Genomic DNA, 19,563 nt, shown 5'->3' on the forward strand with positions numbered 1-19,563 from the left:
TTAGATCAGGTTCTTTGGAAATAGACAGTAGGGATTTGCATGCAGGAAGCTTATTACAGAGTGCTTTTCAAAACAACATCTGTAAGTCACTGAAAGACACAGCACTGAGAAGAGGTAGAAGTTGAATTGCAGAGCAATTGCAACAGAGGCTTCACCTGACTCTAAGGGAAGTTCTGGAGTAGGGATGTTCATAGTTTCCTGAATTGAGTCAAGGGGACTTGGGCCTTTGTCCCATTGCTAGGAGACTCATGGCAGCATACCACAGCATCCACTACAGCTGGTGAGGCTCATGGCTACATCACCACTTAATAGCTAATGAAGTCCAAGACCCTTGGGTTTGACTTACACATAAGCAAACTAATGTTGTTTTTAAATAAACTAGGCATATATCACAACACCCCTTCTAACTCCCCACTCTACTAACTAGAGGACTGAGTTCACCCATATTAATGAAATGCTTCTACTTACTCTTGTCCCAAATCACCTAAAGAAGCAGTGACTCTTAGGAAGAGCAACTCAATACTAATTACATCAAAACCCCAAATGCCAATTTTGTAGCTATGTATCAGCATGGACATAAATAATCACAAATAATGCTATTTTGTGATTTATCATTAGATCGTAGACCACTGTCCAAATAGGGTGTACCTGGATTTAGGGCAAAAATGACAGATCTTTATATGTTCATTATAATTCAAAATGAGCACAGGGCACCTGAATAGCACCCATAAACAGGGAAGTGAGGAAGCAAAGCATTCTCTGTATAACTACAAAGAAGTCTTGTCTTCTCCTTTCTTTGAAAGATAAAGATAATAACACTCACTGTTTTGCTCTACAGGCTCTTATGAGTGTTATCTATATGAGCATTTTTGGAAAGCATCAAGTGCCCCTCAAATGATTAGTATCATTATTATGGTTTATCATCCATATAAATCTATTTCTTCTATTGCTGCCCTAGGACCAGAAAAATTGCTCACTACTTTTTTATTTTATTTTATAGCATTTCATCAAAAACACTTCAAAAAAAATTAATGAAGTTTTCTACAGATATATCTCCTTCCAATTAAGTAAACTTACTTCCTCACAGTTTTGTTCTCTGAGCATTTAATTATTTTAGGCACTATTTTCTGGATGTCCTCCAAAGTTTTCCACAGCTCTATCTGTTGAATTTCATGTGCTGACTCCTTTTTTTTAATGGACAGGAAGATCAAAGACATCATATCTATTCCTTCTCCCTGTGGAATTTTCCTGTACATTACTAGCAGTATGCTTTCTAATCTATAGGCAGGTCTCAAATATCATATATATCAGTTTACATTTATTAAATTCCCATCATGGATATTGTTCAAAGATTATATTTGAGGGAGATACAATATGTTTAGTGAAAGTAAAAATCTCCATTATTTCACCTCTCTTCCAACATTTCTCCTTTACATTCATGGTTTAGGCACCATCCAGTTGTCTATTTCTTGGAAAGATGCCATACAAAAGCTGTTCACAGAGCTATATGATAACACAGCATATATTCCAATGTATCTTTAAAATCTATAAAGAAGTTTTGGGGACAAAAAATATATATTTTGTGTGAAGTTGGAGATGTTCCCAGTGGCTTATTCTGAAAGTCACTGCCTTTTCAGTGTTAATTGGGCCATAGGTTAATTGCAAATGTTTTTGAAATTCCTTGCTTGTTAAGCTCATCTCGTTTTAGTTTCATAGATGGGAAAGTGATGAACTTGGACCAGGAGCAGGCTCTGTCTGTTATGTGGTATAAGAAGCAAATGGCTAAGACCATGAAGTGGGCACAAAAAAGTCTGTATTACAAAAAAAAACAAAAACAAATTTGTTATCATGTCAGCAGGAGAGAAATCTGTCTGGATGACTGTGAGATAGACATAGCTAGTAAGTTTTGGATGGATCCAAACAAACAAGATTGTATCTATAAAGATGTACTGGAAACTTCACTAGCATAATAATCTCAATCTAGTTCATTTATTCACACTCCTTAACAGCAATGTAATAATAGTTTGCACCTACATGATGGGCACTATGATAAATACTTTTACACACAATCTCATTAAATTTCACAATATCCTTAAGGAGTAGTTATTTTTGTAATACTCATTTAAGAGAAAAGTAAACTAGGTCTTAAAGAGATTAACTTATCTAAGGTCATGTAAATAGTAACTGAAGCAAGGTTTTCTCACCTATACAATTTTATTCTAGATCTCTTATATTTAACCACCACCCCACATAGCTCATTTTTGTTCAGATTTTCCTGCTTAAAATACTCTTAAAAGGAAATAATCTCAAATCAGAACATCTATAAGGAGTCCTTCCATCATCATCTCTTTCGAGGACAGATTATGTGGTTTATAATCAAGGTCCTTTATCAGCTTCTTCCCTATACATCTTTATCCTCTATTACTAACATGGACTATCTCATTCCACCAAAGCCATGGTCCCAAACACAGTCCTACATTTTCCTACCATATTCATTTTAGCTACTGCTACAGTTTCTCCCCTGAAATGTTCTCTCTATTCATTTCTCCTAATTGTTCACTATCTTTCCTATAAGCCTACCTCCTCTAGAAGACAGTCTAGACTAGTGTTCTTCCTTACTCTTAACTCCTAGCATGCTTTTGTGATACTCTTTGATACTCTTGTAATAATCTCTACTGGCCTTTCAGAAGGATAATTACTTCATCTCCAAAACCAAACAAACATGTGAGGTGTGAATATGGGACAAGTAGGAGAAAAACAACTAGATGGACTTCATCATGGAAATCTTGCTAATAGAGATCAGTTAAATAGATGAAGGCCATGGAATTTTAGCTTTTTAGATTATTTAGGCAGAGGTTGACATAAGCAAATAACACAAGTGATTAAATGTTCATATAAGAAATTAGAAAATTTACTTAAGCCTTATGAGAACTCCAGAAGTCATGTTGCAAAATCAAAAGGAATGACGTTAGTAGAGGACCTTCAAGATTAGATGAAAAAGTTATTGATTCTCATTTTTTTTCTTTAAAAAATACTTAAGTGATTATATTAATAATAAAATAACTGGGCAGCCTGGGTGGCTCAGCAGTTTAGTGCCGCCTTCAGCCCAGGGCCTGATCCTGGAGTCCCAGGATACTCCCTGCATGGGGCCTGCTTCTCCCTCTGCCTGTATCTCTGCCTCTTTCTCTCTCTCTCTCTCTCTCTCTGTATGTGTCTCTCATGAATAAATAAATAAAATCCTTTAAAAAATAATAAATAAAATAACTACCACTAATTAAACTCTTACTACTTTACACCCACACTTTAAGCTCTTTCTCTGGATTTAATTATTTATTCCTAATATCCACCCATTGAGGTATTATTATAATCATTCAAAAGAGGACATTAAAATACATAGAGCCTGAGGGGACTGTGAGAACACAGTTTTTACTTGGGAAGTCTGATTCCAGAGTCTCACTCTAATCACCACCCACTATACCATGTACTATATTATAGACAATAAATGTAAGGAAAATGTTTCATACTTTGCACATTTTATGAAACCTTTAAGACATATCAAAAACTCCATAACTTTTTTTAAATCAAGAATTTTATTTAAACAACAAGATGCTTGACTTCAAGGAAAAACTATTTAGGATTCATTTCTTTTACAGTAATTTATCCCCATTTAAAGTAGATTGCCAACAGCTACATACAAAAATGTTATAAAATTGTCCTTAGATTTACAATGATAAATGAAAAGCATTAAAAATCCTCTAATCAAACAAGGTATACAAGGATTTTTTTTGTTGTTATTTTTTGTTAAACAGTGAGACAAAGTAACCTACTGGAATATAAAGATAAGAGTTGAATGAGCATGCCACTAATAAAGAAAGGGGGTATTTTCATAGAACAGTATTTTTCCCCATCCAATATCCTTTTGATGTTGATCCAAACATACCATTGGCCATTTAGTCAAAAAACTGCAATTTGCTTGTGCACAGAAATAGTTACTTTATGCACACCTAAGGAGTGAGGAAGGAAAAACGAAAGAGTAGAGAAAACTGTATGTAGTAGTCAGGATGTGGTGGAACCTAATTGCAGTTTTCTCACTGACGAGGTCTTCTTGGTCTGGAGGAACAGAGTTCTGGAGTAAAGTAGTAGGTTCCTTTTTAGTTGACACCTCCTGTCTGCTGCCATAAAACATCAACTACATCTTCATTCTCCATTTCCAGCTGTGCAGGCATGTCAATTTCATAGATTGGCTACCCATCACATAGGAATCTGATCTCCCTCATTGACAAACCCTATTATTCCCAACCAGCTTTCATTAGTTTACTAAGTGGTTAATCTTAAACCACACCATAGAACCACACCTGCCTGCCACCTTCAAATAATATGATTGTTCTCAGTATTGACTCCTTCCTTGGGCTTTTCATCAGCCATGGTGAACGCCAAAGTCTCCTCAGCTACCGCTTCCCAAAAAGAGGTACCAGGTTGAGCATAAGACACACCAAAAATTCCCTAACTTTTTAATTCTAAAATATACTTTTTAATTCTAAAATATACTTCATCAAATTAGTGAACATAACAGTGTTGAAAATTCAACTGATTACTATAAAAATAAAAAGTCTACAAAGCCTAAAACTTTATTTTCTATTTTCAATTTTGCCTTATGCAATTACCACTTTCTTTCAGGGAATTTCACAAAATTTAGTGAAAATTATGTTTTAATTGTGATGCTATATTGAAAGAAAAGTAGAATCAGTATACCATCTGTCAATTCTGGATATAACAAAAGGGGTAGATAGAATTATTTTTACTTAGCCTACATAATATGTAAGTATAGTGAAGTTAAAGATGTTTTAAAGACATTTATGAATTATATGCTACTGTACTTATTGCAAGTCAAAGTTTTAATGTATTTGCTATTATGAAGAAGCCATGGCATTCTGTTACTTAAAATTCATTAGGCTGTAATTATTAGGTATTCTGCAAAAAGCTTTTAGAAAAGATACTTTTATCCTTGAAAATTACTTAGGTCAAATATATTCTATCATAGGCACATTTTTTTTTAGGTCCCGAAAAGCAGGAAAGTTCAACACAATTTCCTTCTATCTAATAAGACAGAGATGTTATATTAAAACAAGTATTTCCAGTTAAAAGATTTATGCAGATTAATATATGATTTTTCAGATTTTTCTCAAGCAAAAATATAGTCTTTTAGATATGCACTGTCTCTAGAATCACCAGTTTTGTTGAAATGGACTTAAGAGATTCAATTCATGGAATAGGAAAAAAGAAGATAACTACAATAATATTTATTATTTGAGGGAATAGTTGCTTTAAAATATTACATGGGAGTTGTTCAGAAATATGAAGTCTCAGTGCTTATTAAGACAGTTTTCATTGCTGGATTTATTGCTAGTTTCAGGAATCAGAAGAGTCATACTTTGATTGTATAGTTAATTCTAATTTATCCATTGAAAAGGTGTCAATATTATTTCTAGAACTTTACCTTAATAGTCCAAAATACTTAAACATCCTTACAAAAATATATTTTAATGATTTCTAAAACATTTAAATGTGATACCTAAAAGTTGTATTAAAGATAATATAGTTCAACCTCTCATTTTTCTGCTGAGAAAACTCCATGCCAGAGAGGTAAATGGACTTTCTTAGAGCCACATGACTCAAGGAAATATAGCAAAGTTAAAACTAGAGTTCATGTTTGGAACTCTTTACCCCCATTCCTATGTCTGCTTTTATAGATGACTTACTACAACCTTATCTTTCTTCTTTATGTGACCATTGTTTTACTTCCTATTACGTTTAGAGAAAAGAGTTACCAGTTATTTATTCATTATGCCAGGCCCACAGAACTCTTCATCCCTTCTTTTGTGAAAGGATCAAGAAGTCCAAATCAAATGACTCCTTTTTTCCAAGCCTGACTTGAAGCACTGCTTTTTATGAGAACAATCATGCTAATTTCTCTGGTCATCATAAGTGAAAATTTGTGATCTTGACTAACAAAGAATTATAGATCTTAGAGAACCTATGAACAAGTCTCATGGATTCTCATCCACAACCACCTTGAATCTTGATAATTTAACTAAATATTACAAGTAACAGAACTTACTATCCCAGGAAGCATCTCCTTCCAGGTTTGCAGTCTCTGTAGATGTTTGAGATTTATTTATATTAAATATATTTCTTCATGCAGTCTCATGTACATTGCATGTCCCCTATGTGCTTTTTAAGAAAAAAAAAAGAAAAGAAAAAGCATAAATCCATAAATATATTCCCTTTTCTACTTCATAGTCTACTGCTATTTCCTTAACCATGGAATCCAAGTTCTATGTGAGTGAGCTGTGTTTTAATTACTGTTATTCCCCAGAACTTAATTTAGAACTAGTTTATAGTATATATTCAATAAATATTTTTCAAATGAATGAAGCAAATTTACTTATCTTCCCTAATTCTTTTTTGCTATAAAGTAAATGTTCCCAGCCTCTCACCATTTCCTCAACTGATATAATCTGGGAGAGCCTCACCATCCTAATTATTCTCTATACTCTTCATTATATCAACTACCATATAAGCTGTCACAGACAGTGGAAGTCAGTATTCCCTGTGTAAGTGATCCCTATGCACTCAAGGAAGAAGGAATTCACTTTACTCAGTTTTCAGACCATTCAGATTATGCTTTTAGTCAACTAAATCCTTAGGTCTTTATCACATGAAGTGTCTGAAATTATTTAAGTTGCTTAGTCACAGTGCCAGAGTTTACCACTCTTATAATACATAAACATTCTCAGGAGATTTAACACATTAAGTGAGATCCTCAATCATTCACAGCTTGTGGTCAGTTTCTTCCATCAGATATAATTTTCTCCTAGCCCCTAGCTGAGAGCAGCATACTAAATGAATGGGAGTTTTCAGAGATGGCATAGATGATTTTATAACTTGTGGTATTGTCCGGAAATTCAAGTCTGAGTGCAGCTCCAAAGCAAGGGGCCAAGTATTAGGAAATGGACAAGGAAGAGGGCCAAGGGAGAAGTCAAACATAGCAAAGCATTTAGAATAATACTGGAATAATTTTTTTCTTTTTATATATTTTCTGTATATATGATTTAGTATATAGGAGTCTTTAATTAGGAGTCTTACTGTGGATCAGGTAGTCTGATAGCCTCTAATCATACAGGAGAAGAGAAAAATGTGGTTTTATCACCATAAACTTTTAGTCTACTAGAGTAGAAAGGTGAGAAGTAAGTAAACAAATACATAGTTAGTAATTGTTATGTATCCCAGTTGAAATAGAGTGCAGAGAGAAGGTATAATGGGAAGAGTGAGCATCCCTTTTAAGTAAAAAGGTCAGGAGAGGATTCTCCAAAGAGGATGATCAGAGATACATAGGCAAGAAGGAGCCTGTCAATTGAAGAATGGGGGGTGTATGTGGATATAAATATACATGATGTGGATATGGATACAGATATATTTCAGATATAGGAAGAAGTGTCAGGGTGAATAATGACTTCTATAATAATATGTTTTAAAAGGTAATACCAAATCTGAGAAACACTATAACTTTCTTTCTCCTAATAAGATGTCAGAAGTTCACCACCTGCACATGTTCAGGAGAACGGCCTCCTTGCAGATTCATCTGCCTGGGCTCAAAATGTCTATATGAAATGTACGCTATTCTGTAAAGGAGTTAGATTTCACTCAGCAGGGTACAATGGAGCAGGCTGCCACAAACTGCTGTATGTGAGTCCCACTTATTAGCCTATGCCTATTCTATCACCTATTCAATGTATCTTTAAATAAACTGGATTGTCCCTCTTGTGCCTCTTAAGCACACAGTATAGCACCACCCATGTAAGTACTTCAGTCAGTCAGATGGTGGCCTATCTGATTTCTCAGCCAAGTGCCTTCTAAAAGTTTGTCTGAACATTCTCCTAGGATATATTTAGCAGGTCACAAATTGGGCTAGTACAAGCTACATATAGGTATGTCTCTTTCACAGCTCTGTGAAACACATCCATCTCTGTATGCTTCCGAGACTCTAGACTCTATTTATCTGGCCTTTCATACATTTAATTTTTAATGGCTTTCAGAGTGATATTGAAATTCAACCCAATGGGCAAAGTTGATTTCCTATGATGTGGTCAATATCCTAGTGCAGACTATGGAGTATTGAAATGTTGGTCACAAAAATATCATTAAAAATATTCACTGTAATTAGTGATAGACATGTTAAAGTGTCAGAGGTGAAATACACCAATTTCTGTAACTTGTTTTGTAATGTCTCACAAAAAATAAAGTAAAATAATGGATGGATAGATGGATGGATACATGAAGGCATGGGTAGAAGGATATATATGTGATAAAGCAAATACAGCAAGCTGTTAATTGTAGGATCTGGATGGGTATGTGATGGTTCACACTGTGAAATTCCTTTAGCTTTTTTATGTTTATAACTTTTGATAATGAAATATTGGGGGGGGAAACAATCACTGTGTACCTGAATCTCACCATGGAAGTATGAATAAACATCCACACATGAAATAATTGCTATACTGTGAGGTGCTGATTATAAGAGCAATGGGAATTCAGAGAGAAATCAACATGGATTGACATAAAAGGAAAGAGGATCACTTGAGACTTGAAGGTGTAGGATTTTAAAAGATGAAGTGGAAGATGGAAAGCATTTCAAGTGAAGGAAAACAGCATGAGCAAACACATGGAAGATGGAACAGAAAGCAGGTGTTCAAGAAAACAAGATAGCTGAATCTGGTAGGGAATAGTCAGAAATAATTTTGGATACACATAGCAAAGCTAAAAAACTGACAGATCCTGATGGGTAGAAAAATACAAGATCCTGTCCCTTAAGTAGTCAGTGATATTTGGGCACAGTAAGAAGCAATAAAGATCAGATTTACAAATAGAATTTTCAGACAATCTTACAAAAAATTTACAAGAATGTTATAAGATAAACATAGGAACTCAAACAAATGCTACATACCTTACAGGCAATCATTACTCTGAAGACACAAAATAATTGGATGAAAATATTACCTTGTCAGGATGATTTTATTGTACTAGGGAAGTCAAGTGTCCTGTCTGTATAGGGCCATTCAAATCCTCCCTCTCCCAAAACAAAGGATTCTAACGCATTAGCTTTCCCTGGATGAGCTCAGAATCAGCAGATCAACCTTGACAGCAAGGCACTGTCAGTTCCCTCCAGTGTTTGCTAGCCCCCTCACCCAAGCATAAAACAATGCAAGACCAAATGGTAACAACAGAATATGTTGGAAAGGTATGAGGTAGCTCAAAAATTAAAAGCTCAAGAAGCAGCCTCAGAAATCACAGAAACCAAGATACATACCACGGATTCAGGTCACCCTATTTAAGGTGCAATGTGGTTAAATCCAACAGTTCTCATAACCATTTAAAATTCAAAATCAAGGGAGATTGCTTCTGAAGAGACCAGTTTGTGTTGTAGCACACCCCTTCGTCACTTCAAAGAGAGTCTCACCAAAACTGTATTTAGTGAGAAAATGTAGTTTCCCCAAGCAAGTGACTTATCCTTCAGAAACAAACATGAAAAGGGAATAATAGTAGTATCCATCTCATAAGATTGTGCAAGAACCAACTGAGCTAAAAATACTAAAAGAAAACTCTTGCAGTGCTTACTATGTGACAAAAACTGTAGTAAGGATTTTGCAAATATTAACTAATCTAATCCTTATAACTTCTCTTGGAGATTTATGTAATTAAACTTTGCAGCTCATATTTCAAAATTTAACTCAAAGTTGACAAGAAATACACATTCTGTCAGGCATTTTTCTGCCTGGGTTCTGAATACTCATCAAGAAATGCATCTATTTGAAAACCTGAGCCTTGTCTTCTCAGTTCTCATTTTTGTAAAGATTCTCTCTCATTTACCCTTTTCCCCACTGCATATTGATATGATCAGTTTTTGTGTTTTTTGTGTTTTTTTTAATATTGGTATTGTGTTCTCTCTTTGGCTAAAGACCATCCTTATAGTAACAATTTCATATTCCCTAGTGAAATGATTCCTCAAAAATATTTCATAGTATCATTACTACAGTTTTATCTGTTTTTTATACCAATGTCTTTAAAACTAGAGATGGGAAATGAAAAAGGAAATAGGTACCTAAGGAAATAGGTACCTAAATGCTTGGCTGAATATGGAATATGGAATAATAAGAAGAAAAACAGTCATTTGGTGAAATGCCCTTAGTGCTGGGGTCAAGGCATCTGGTCAGGTGCCCCATGTTATCATTGACACCCAGCACCCAGCATGGTTTATTACAAATAAAAAGGGCAGGGTGGATGGAGGGATTTGGAATTTGGGGAATTTGCAATGACTGGCAAGCTAAGCCTGACCCCTGCACTACAACCTTCAAAGAGAATAAAAAATAAAAAGAGCCACAGAAATCATGACCTCCTGACAAATTGTGCCTCATTTCTAGGTGATAATCTGGAGGATTCTCCAGAAAATTACAGAAACAATTTTTCAGGCAAAGAAAAGTTGTGATGATAAATAATAAATACCATAATCAAATGCAAATGTCAATATGTAACATGCTGACTTTTTTTTTTTTTTAATGAAGTCTGTAAGGAGAAAAGGCAGGACTTACAATTCACTTGTTCTTTGTTTTTAAGGAAGTTTATCTCCCAAGGGGGGATTTTCTTTCCTCAGTAAAAGGAAAGGAAGTAAGTTCTGCTGTTTCTCTGCTTGAAAAAAGAAAAAAATTAATATTTGAGCCCCCTTTCAACTCAGATTCATATTTCAGAATTAAATTTAGATGTAGAGGAGGGTAGGCACCAACTAACATGTGTCTTCTTACCTTGTCTCAAGATGCTCATGGAGATGGTCATTTTCTCTCTCTGGTGAATCCAAATGAATAGAAGGGTTAGATGATAGATAGATAGATAGATAGATAGATAGATAGATAGATAGATAATAGAGATTTTTTAAAGCTCTGAAATATCAAACCACATTTTAAGTTTTTCTTCCCTTTAGATTCCTTTTGTATTTCAAGTCTGAAATCTAAGCCTTCAAACTATCACTGTTTGCTGCTAGATAGGTCTGAAAAGTCCAAGGTCTGACCTCCAACTTCAGGGAGCTAACATTCTCAATTATATTTAAAATCTCTAAAATACATTACGTATATATGTATAATATTAAATACATATAATGTTTAACTGTTGCTAATAACTTCTTTTGCCCAAATGTTTAAAAAATTACTCTGAGTGAAAAACAGAAATTTTAAAATATGTCAACAATCCTAAAATATTTACATTCACCATTTTAAAGTTTTCTGTAAAAGATTTTGTATTGTTAAAAAGTATATACTAGGAGAATTTTTATTATCAGACGAAGGCTGGATTACTATCACCTGGCTCTTGGCATTTTTCAGGCCATTTTAAAATTATTTTCAAGTATCTGTGGATAGTGGGTGCTCACAGAGTTATAGAGATGATTTCACTGTGCCACCAATAGCTGCTGGGCTAAAAATAATGATTGTTCCTATGAATACCCTATGTATTCACATAGGGAGGTAGCTGAGTAAGGAAACTCCTCTTCTACTGGATTGATTACAATGAAACTTTATTTTTCTGCCAAAGATTATCTCAATTTTCTATATACAATGTTCTATATACAGCTAATCCCTGTGGGATTTAAGAGACTAAATTTAGTCTAAGCCACCATATTTTACATTTTTCAGGAGTTATATCTGTCATTTAGCTTATAGTATCTCCTGTCTAGTCTAAACTGTTCACTTCTACCTTTTATTTTCTTGCTCATCTGGAAGTTAAATCAACAAAACAGCTTGGCACAGTAAATCTTATGTTGTCACCATGGAGTTCTATCATATTTTTAAAGTAAAAAGTCATTCAAAATAGTGTATATCAACAACAGAAAAAAGAAACATAAAATTTTTCCCTAAAAGGAACAGAAGGAATGTTAAGTACTCTAAGAGATATATGGTGAATGTCAAAAGACCAAAAGACCAATACATTTTCATAGCTGCATTAAGTAACAAATGAAGCTGCACAGAGTTATTCAGCTAAAATTCAAGCTGAGTTGAACAATGCCAGGGTATAGTCATTCACCTTACATGAGTGTTTTACCTTATAAGTGAACTTACATTCCACCTGAAGAGTTCCTTCCTCTTTGCCATTTTGATATTAGCTCCCAGAAGCTTTTGCCTTTAATCATCTTAAGGTAATATTGATGGGAAGAAAGTCAGTAAAAAGAATTTTAGCATATCTATGTGCAAACAGAATGCAGATCAATCAAAATCATTTAACCAAAGAGCAAAGCTCTCTATTAATTAATGGAGATATTTTGAAGCATATTTCCCATTCAGGGTAGGAACCATAAAGGCAACATGGAAGGAAAATAGGAAAGGCATACGTCACAAAATCAAGTCATTTTTTTGGCTGCAAAGACCCTTGAAAGTACTTGGAATCATATTTTTAAGAAAATGTAGAAATATGACATATTTTCAACAAAGAAATTTTCATAAACAAGACTAACTGAGCCTGGGCCTCATTAGCATAACTGATGAAACAACTCCCCAGGTCCAGGTGCTGCAGGGCAAGGTCTTTATTAAAAAGTCATGTATGCCTGGAGTATAAAGTCACAATGAACAATAGGTTTGCTTCATATTTTCCCCCTTTGTATCGTAAGGGGCATAATACTGGTGGGATATTAAAGCAATGTATTTTTATTTCCCCTTTAAAAGTCTTTTTTAGTCATCCATCTCTCATGCTGGAGCTTCTTGCCCAGTGAAAAAGAAGAAAGAGGCTGTTAAAAAGCTTTGGCCTCCAACTTCTTTGACTCTGTAGCAAAGTCTTGAAGGAGAGAGAAACTCTCCAAACTTCTCCAAACTCTTTCAGACTCCAGTAACATATCAAGAGTCTGCTTCCCCCTTTGCTCCCCCACATCCTCAGAGACAAATTAATAACTCAAGTAAAGGTGGGGGGGTAGTACTATAGAGGCAGTCAAAAAAAATGAAGAACTAGAGGTTAATGGGCATATTTATGACAGAGCTTCTAGGCATCTAGGAGAACTACAATTTTGAACTCAGCATCTAATCCAACATGGTGCAGGTAGGATGCCACAGAGGTAATGGTTGGAAGGTGGCTGATGAGGTGGACAGGAAGCAGCCATCCTGGCTCCTAATGACCTGTGTGTGGCATGAAAGCAATCTAGTTGTTCCCATACTCCTTAGGAAGGCACTCAGTGAATATCCATTCTATAGCTATGATCATTCCCAGTGCTGCACACCCCTATATAGAGTACTGAACCATACAGTGGTAGGTACATTTTATATTGTATACAATGGCTGCACCAATTATAAGCCTGCTAGTAGTGTCAGTTTTTCCACAGCCTCACCAGCACCAGATGTTTTCACTTTTTTTTAAGTTACTAAGTTATTAAATGGAAATTCTATTTTATCACTATTTTTAAAGATTTCTGTTTAACACTCTGGTCATAGTCCTTTCCTAGGCTAATTTAAAATGTTTTGCCACTCAAGGAACTCAGATGGCAACATAAGATGCTCCTGAGTTTCCCTCTTCCCATGCTCTGAATATACAGCTACATGAAGCAATTCCCATTGAAATAAATCAAGAAACTAGCTGAGCAACTCCAACATGTCCAGCAAATGCATTGAAATGCACAAGAAAAGCTGATACATAATCTCTCCATAAACCCTACCTCTGGCATAGCACCATAAAATCAGAAAGGAACCCCCAGCTCCTAGCTTGTCACTGAAAAGCTGAAGATTTGGATCTAGCACCCCAACTTTTAAGGTTCCCACCATCAAATGGACCCTCAAAACGCCTAGCCCTCAAAACGCCAATGAGACTTGTGTTCACAAGACCAACAGAACTACAGAAAACAAACAAAGGAATTCTTAATGGCATGTGAACACTTGCCCCAGCTGCTAGCCCCTTGGGGCTCACTACAGAAGAAATGGGCAAAAATAACCATCTCCCAGTCTTCCTGAAAGGGGTTTGACTGCATATTTGACAAACTGAGGGCCTACCTTCTATTTTGCACATATCTAGGAGCTGGCTCTGATCCTCCATGGAGCCCAAGGGAACAAAAAGCATTTCTGAAGCTTTCTTCCTCTGGTGTGCTCCATCAATAAAACAAAATTGCCCCTGTCTCTTTGGACAGAGTTTGTACACATGCTTGATACTTGGCTTTACAGCTGCTGACTGAGGCACAAACTCCCAAATCATGTTGCTCTCGTGGTCAATGGGTCTTGCATTCACAAGTCCCAGAGAACTATAGAAAACAAAGTGTTTTTGTTTTTTTTGTTTTTTTTTTTTTTTTTTTTTAGTACAGGCTCAACACAGAGGGAGAAGATAAAAACACCCATCTTCTAGTATTTCCCTGGAAGAGGCTTACTGCATAATTTCCCAGCTGCTGTCTGGCTTCTAATCAGCCTGCAGTTGCTTGCCAACTGGATACTTCCCTTGGAACACTGATGGACCTTGGCACACCCTCAACGACTAGGAGCCACTAAGAATGAAGAAGGTGGCTTGGATAATCGTAAGAGTTTGAGAGACAACCAGGAACTTGGGCCAGGTTGATTGACAAGGTTCATCTTCTACACAAGACCACTCTCTGAAAACTGGGAATGGTGGCTATTTTATATAATGCACAGAAACCAACAGAGACAGTAAAGAAAATGAAGAAATAAGACTGTGTTCCAAACAAAGGAACAATATAAATCAGAAACTAATCTTAATGAAATAGATAAGTAATTGAGCTAATAAAGTTCAAAATAATAGTTATAAATATGCTCACAGAGGTCAGAAGAGTAATGGAGGAATGAAGTGTAAATTTCAACAGAGGTAGAAAATATTAAAAAGCACCAAACAGAAATTACAGAGGTGAAGAATACAATCTCTGAACTAGGAAATTCAATAAAGGAGTTTAACAGCAGACTAGATCAAGTGGAAGAAAGAATCCATAAATTCAGAGGTAAGGCAGTGGAATTAATCCAATCAGAGGAGCAAAAAGAAAAAATTACAAAAAAGAGTGAGGTAACTTAAGGGAACAACAAGCCAATACACATTACAGGGCATCCTAGAAGAAAATGAGAGACAAGGGGGAAGAAAGTATAATCAAAGAAATAATGACTGAAAACTTCCCTAACCTGAGAAAAGAAGTATATATCCAGATCTAGGAAGCACAAAGAGTACCAAAGAAGAATCTAAGAGATCCACATGGAGACACATTGTATTTAAATTGTCAAAAGTTAAAGATAAAGAGAATCTTAAAAGCAGTATGAAAAAAGCAAATTATTACATACAAAAGACTCTGGTAAGACTATGAGCAGGTTTTTCAGCAGAAATTTTGCAGAACAGAAGGGAGTGGGATAATATATTCAAAGTGCTGAAATTAAAAATAACTGCCAACCATGAATACTCTTCCCAACAAAGTTGTCCATCAGAGTTGAATGAGTTATAATGAGTTTTCCTGACAAATAAAAGATAAAGGAGTTCATCACCCCTAGACCAGCCTTATAAGAAATGTTAAAGGGAGTTCTTTAAGCTGAAATGAAAGGATGATAATTAATCATTTTAAAACATATGATAGTGTAAAATTCACTGATATAGTTAAATATGTAGTTAAAATATAGTTAAATCTAGAATACTCTAATAATGTAATGGTTATGGTTAAATCAATTATAACTCTAACATAAAGTTTAAAAAGACAAAAGTGTTATAAACTAAATAATTTGTTAATTACACAATATAAAAATATATAATTTGTAACACCAAAAACATAAAATGTGGACAAGAAATATAAAAATATAGAGCTTCTATAAATATTCAAAGTTAAATTGTTACCACTTTAAAATAGTTTTTTTTAACTGTAAGATGTTTTATGTAAGCCTCAAGGTAACCACAAGGCCAAAAACTTGATACAAAATAGATAAAGAGAAAGAAAACAAAATCTACTATTACAGAAAATCATTAAATCAAAATGGAAGACAACAAGAATGGAAGGAACAAAGGAGCTGCAAAATGGCCAGAAAACAACAAAATGTTAATAGTAAGTCCATGCCTTTCAATAATTATTTTAAATGTAAAAGGACTAAATTCTGTAATCAAAAGCCAGAGTAGATAAAAATCAAGATAAAAAGGATACAAGATAAAAACATGGATTTAAAAAAACAAGACCCAATTATATATGGCCTACAAGAGACTCACCTTAGCTTTAACAACACATGAATACTAAAAGTGAAAGGATGAATAAAGATCCTACGTGCAATAGAAACCAAAAGAAAGCCAGGTAACTATACTCATAACAGACAAGATAGACCCTGAGCCAAATACTGTTATCAAGACAAAGAAGGTCAGTATATAATGATAAAATAGGTCATCAAGAGGGTTTAACAGTTGTAAATATTTATGCACATAACATTGGCATACCTTAATATATTAAGCAATATTAATAGACCTAAAAGAAGAAATAGATAGCAATAATAGATGAGTTCAATACACTGCTTTCAAGAATGGATAGATTATACAGACAGAAAATCAGTAATGAAGCAAAGAACCTAAACTACATGTTTATCAACAGCAGTAGAATACATATTCTTCTTAAGTGAGCATGGAACCTTCATGAAGATAGTCATATGTTGGGCCACAGAACAAGTCTTAATGAATTTATGAAGACTAAAATCATATCAAGTGGGATGCGTGGGTGGCTTAGCTGTTGAGTGTCTGCCTTCGGCTCAGGGCGTGGTCCTGGAGACCCTGGATCGAGTCCCGCATCAGGCTCCCTGCATGGAGCCTGCTTCTCCCTCTGCCTGTGTCTTTACCTCTCTCTCTCTGTCTTTCATGAATAAATAAATAAAATATTTTTTAAAAAATCATATCAAGTATCTTTTCTGACCACAATGGTAGAAATAAGAAATCAGTTATAACAAGAAAACTGAAAAATTCACAAATATGTGGAGATTAAATATGTTACTGAGTGATCAGTGGGGGAAAGAATAAATCAATAGAGAGATCAAAGCATATTCTGAGACAAATGAAAATGGAATCACAATGTAACAAAACATAGGATGCAGCAAAAGCAGTTCTAAGAGAAAAGTTTATAGAAGGGCGCCTGGATAGCTAGCTCAGTTGGCTAAATGTCCAAATCTTGATTTTGGCTCAGGTCATGATCTCAGGATTGTGAAATGGAGCCCTCACATGAAGCCTGCTTAGGATTCTCTCTCTCTCCCTCTCTTAAAAAAAAAGAGGAAAGTTTATAGAAAGAAATGCCATAATAAAAAGAGAGAAAGAGAGATAAAAAAAACAACATTACACATCAAAGTATTAGAAAAAGAACAAAATTCTTTTAGCCCAAGATAAGTAGAAGAAAAGAAATAACAAAGATCAAATTGGAAATAAATGAAATAGAGGTTTAAAAGAGAGAGAGAAAACATCAATGAATAAAACTAAGAGCCAGTTTTCTGAAAAGATAAACAAAACTAACAACTTTCAACTACTTTAACTACACTAATTTTACAAAGAGGGAAAAGTCAAACCAAATCAGAAATGAGAGGAGAATGTATAACTGATGCCACAGAAATACAAAAGATCATAAGAGACTACTGTGAACAATTATGTGCCAAAAAATTAGATAACCTAGAAGAATGGATACATTCCTAGAAACATGCAACCTACCAAGACTGCATCATGAAGAAACAGAAAATCTGAAAAGATCAGTTATTAGCAAGGAGATTGAACCAGTAATCAAAACCTCCCAATAAAGAAAAGTCTAGGACCAGATAGCTTCAATAGTGTATTCTACTAAACATTTAAACAAGAATCAATACCAATTATTCTCAAGCTCTTTCAAAAAACAGAAGAGGAAGGAACACTTCTAAACTCATTTTAAGAGGCCAGCTTTACCTTGATACCAAAACCAAACAAGGACACTACAAGAAATGAAAATTACAGGGCAATATTACTGATGAACATAGACACAAAAATTCTCAACAAAATATTAGCAAACTGAATTCAATGGGGCATTAAAAGGATCATAAGTCATGATCAAGTGGGACTTATTTGAGGGATGCAAGGACAGTTCAGAGTCTGCAAATCAATCAATGTTAACAAAATGAAAGTTAGCAATCATGATCATCTTGATAGAGGCAGAAAAAGCATTCACAAAAATCCAAACTTCTTTTATGATAAAAACTATTAACTAACTGGGTGTGGAAGGAACATACTTCAACATAATAAAAACACATATGACAAACCCACAGCAAACTTCATACATAGTGGCAAAAGGAAGCACTGGCTAGAACTGTTGAAACCACTTTATGTTTTGCATTTTGGCCTGTTTCTTTTCAATGTCTTCTCTATCTTCTCTTGTTCATGCCTTCTGTTTTTCTCCTTCCCTTGGAGTACATCTGTGTAACCAAGATGTTGCCTTTTAGTTGAATGACACTAAAGAGTTATGATTATATTTTTCCAAGCTGAATTCTGCAGAGTGGGTGTTTAGACAATATTTAGGGTTTCTTGCTGGTGTAAGAGCTGACTTTTTCCCTGGTTCCTGTAGAAAAAAAAACATTCCCCCTACCTCTGGACCAACTCATATCACCATTTGGGGCTCAGGACTATGCTTCTCTCCTGACAAGACCTGCCTTTCTAGGATGTTGCCTTAGAGCAAGAACAGATCCAACAGCAGCCTTTCATTCCCACTGTCTGTCGTAGGACCATAGAAGGGTGTTTGCTGAACTCTCTAGGAAATCCAGAGGTCAAAGAGTAAGCAAACATGAGGAGATCTCTTCCTTCTGTCTTGTATCTCACCCAGAGATTGGAGCTACCTAGGAAGAAAACACATAGTTAAAACATGATAGGAAGGTGGGTACGTCCTCCATTCTTTCTTGTTTTACACTGCTAAAATTGTATGATTTATTGCAATGTAAAAAGTATCCTGAGGAAGAAGGAGAGGAAAGGAAAAAGAAAGGAAGAGAGGAGGAAGGGAAGGAGAGAAGGAGGAAAGAAGGAAGGGAAGAAATAAAAACTTTTAAGATCAAGAATAAGAAATGTCCACTCTTACCACTTTATTCAATATAGTATTGGAAATGGGAAGTTCTGGCCACAGTGATTAGGCAAGAAAATGAAATAAAAGGCATCTAAATTGAAAAAGAATAAGTAAAATTGCCTCCTCTTGCAGATGGTATAATATGATATATAGAAAACTGCAGACTCCACCAAAAAACTGTTAGAACTAATCAATTAATTCGATAAAGTTGTAGGATGCACAATCTACAAAAATCAGCTGCATTTCTATATACTAACAATGAACTATTGCAAAGAGAAATTAAGAAACCAATCCCACTTATGGTCATATCTAAAAAATAAAATACTTAAGAACACAGTTAACATAGGAGATAGAAGATCTGTACAAAAACAAACATTTATGAAAGAAATTGAAGAAAACACAAATAAAGGGAAAGACATCTGGTGTTACTGTATTAGAGTAATGAATATTGTTAACATGTCCCTACTACCAGATTC

At 34.9% G+C, this 19,563-nt stretch overlaps 1 protein-coding gene and 1 pseudogene across 1 annotated transcript in view; one reads left to right on the plus strand and one right to left on the minus strand.

The window, feature by feature from the left end:
• Positions 1-19,563, plus strand: part of EYS (eyes shut homolog) — a 1,513,100-nt gene that overhangs the window by 1,252,899 nt on the left and 240,638 nt on the right. The window lies entirely within an intron of this gene.
• Positions 4,152-4,425, minus strand: LOC140636298 (small ubiquitin-related modifier 2 pseudogene; annotated as a pseudogene).

Source organism: Canis lupus, chromosome 7 (genome assembly GCF_048164855.1).
Source record: "Canis lupus baileyi chromosome 7, mCanLup2.hap1, whole genome shotgun sequence".
Taxonomy (NCBI): domain Eukaryota; kingdom Metazoa; phylum Chordata; class Mammalia; order Carnivora; family Canidae; genus Canis; species Canis lupus.